We start from the raw sequence: 2550 nt of genomic DNA, 5'->3' as shown, positions 1-2550 counted from the left end.
ATACATTGGTATACAGATTTTATACACACCCACCTAGTGCCTAAATGTCTCAGTTCAATTACCACCCAATTCCAGAAAGCAATCTGTGTCTTTCCTGTCCCTCCTCAAAACCCCCAGTTGAAGGCACTTTTTTAAATTAAAAAAAAAACCCCAAACACCTCTGCTCCTACACATGGCATCAAGGATGTTTCACAAAAAAGTTAAAACCTTAAAACAGTCTAACGAGAAAATGACCCTTATCATAATTTTTGTAAGGTGTCCTTGTACTGTGGGGGGGAATATCACTTGTTGTGTCGGGGAAAGCTACTGTTCTTGTAGAAATTACAGGATCTGCAAAACCCAAGCGTGCTATCAGAATTATGACATCCAGTTTCTTCTCTATTAAAAACAAACGAGCAAAACTCTTACTGGGTTGCCAGAGCTAAAAGATAAAAACTAAAATTTAAAGGTTTAGGATATCAAGAGGGTAATTTTCCTTAAGAATCTTTTCATTATTGTTTTTACTGAACAGTACTGTTTTTCCGGTTGGATTTAAAGTATTCTTTCACTGCATTTTCCAGCTTCTTGTCCCATGTAGGTTTTTCTCCTCAAAGATCTCCATGTTGACTCTCATTCTGCAGTTGTCTGCAAAAATTGTGATCAAATGTTCCAAAGCAGAAGGATAATGTGCTCAAGCAGCAAATGGAGCAGACAGCAAATACTGTGACTGAACCAGCGACACAGAACACAGTACGCCAAACACTGATAAATATATATTATCAGAGATTAAAATAAAGTTTTTTTAAAAATCTGTTGAAGTAGTTCTACCGAGCAGTGAAGAAGGTGCAAAGGTGGTTGCCAGAGAAGCCACTACCCAGCTCTGTCTCTCGGGGACCTCACCCAACCCTGAATGTTGGAGGCTGCTGGTCACACAGTACAATTCTTCACAAGCACATGAGGTGAAAAGGCACACACATTAAGACCTGTACAAAGATGTGTATTGATATTTTTTCAGATAATTAAGTAAATTAATTAATACTCCAAAATAAGAAGCGAGCAATCTAAGTACAAAATTAAAAGTGACCACAACAAGATTCGCCACAAATAAACCGATTTATTACATTTTTGGCAAGTCCCATACGGCACGAGCAAGGATCTTTCACTCACTATATTAAAACATTATTTTGCTTTATACAAACTGTAAACATCTTCAACAGGGCAAACTGGTGGTACGGACATTCCACACCTCTGACATCTTTCCTCCCTTAGTTAATCAAACAAGACTGAAAACCCAACAAGCTGAAGAACTTTTCTTTGCAGGGTATCTCTAAAATGCAGCATGTGCATTTCATATCACATCAATTCTAAGCAACACAGAGAACAGTATATCTGACTAATAGTTTTAGTGAAATTTATAGCGGTGTTACAAATAAACACCTTTTCCATAGTGTTGCATCCAATTTTTTGTTTGAAATTAAAAACATTGTTTTATACAATCAAGGTAGTAAAGCGAATTGTACAGTAAACCAGCTGCTATAAATACAGCTATATTTGCTATACTGTATCAGGTAAATAAGGATGTAAAAACTCCTGATCTGGTGAACGTTTTCCTGGCAGGCACCGATCTAACGAAGTCACAATTCAAGTTCTGCTTGTCGAAAACCCCCTACTATAATGGTCTGACTCTCTTCCCCCACCCTTTCTCTCAAAGTGCTTTAAATCAGACAGAATCTGATCCACGAAGTGAACACTTATCTCCTCCTTCTTAAGTAAGAGCAGATTTTTTTTTCCTTCTAATTTCTAAGTCCCACAAATATCAATCTGCTGGCTGGCTTTCCTGAAGGACTACACGACACGCACTGGGAGCTCATCATCCTCAAACCAGGGCAAAGGTGTTTCAACTTGACATGAAACGCTTTTCTCCAACCAACTCATCAGCACTAAAATGCAGACAAATTATCATGTTATTGACTAAGGCTTTTAAAAAATAAAAAATAAATAAATCACTTCTATTGTTATAAAACAATTGCATTGCAACTTTGGTTTCAGTACGCTGCTAATTTTGGAGTCACATTTACAGTGACTTAAAGACAAAAATCTATGCTTCTAATGCAAAAAGTCAAGACAAAAAAAAAAATATCCAGAAAAACCACACCTTTGAGGTCTCTGAGCAATCAAAATAAACTTAATTCTTCTGCAGATCACCTTTAAAGTTACTGACAAAACCCAAGGTGGTTATTTTTCAACCTGTATGCAACCAGCTGTTTTGAGGATTTTAAAACATCACGTTTTAGATCACAAAGTGCTTAGATCAGCAGATCCATAAACGATGAGTTCAGATGAGTTTCACCACCTGAAGTGAGGACACCGAGGAGCTTTTTGTTGATGACATTTCTGTATCATAGAAACGCACAGATGAAAGGCTACGGGGGATGAACAGCAGAGTTAACTTGCATCAGTGTTCTGATGTATAGTCAAACCCAACAATGGTCTTCTCACAGATTCATTACTAGGATCAGCAGCAAGCATTCAGTTCCTACTGTCGACTCCCCCCCCCCCCCAAAAAAAAAA

General features: G+C 37.6%; 1 protein-coding gene across 1 annotated transcript in view; it reads right to left on the bottom strand.

Moving 5' to 3' along the window:
• Positions 1 to 1073: 1073 nt before the first annotated feature.
• The window catches only part of OTUD6B (OTU domain containing 6B), a 12317-nt gene continuing 10840 nt past the window's right edge, over positions 1074 to 2550 (bottom strand). Inside the window, exon 8 of the transcript XR_001414469.1 lies at positions 1074 to 2525. The gene's annotated coding sequence lies outside the window, so the exon portion shown is untranslated. The remainder of the gene's footprint in view (positions 2526 to 2550) is intronic.

The sequence above is a fragment of the Calidris pugnax genome, unplaced genomic scaffold (genome assembly GCF_001431845.1).
Source record: "Calidris pugnax isolate Ruff unplaced genomic scaffold, ASM143184v1 scaffold41, whole genome shotgun sequence".
In the NCBI taxonomy this organism is placed as follows: Eukaryota; Metazoa; Chordata; class Aves; order Charadriiformes; family Scolopacidae; genus Calidris; species Calidris pugnax.
Note: the sequence above shows the minus strand (reverse complement) of the source record. Positions and strands in the feature narration are given on the sequence as shown.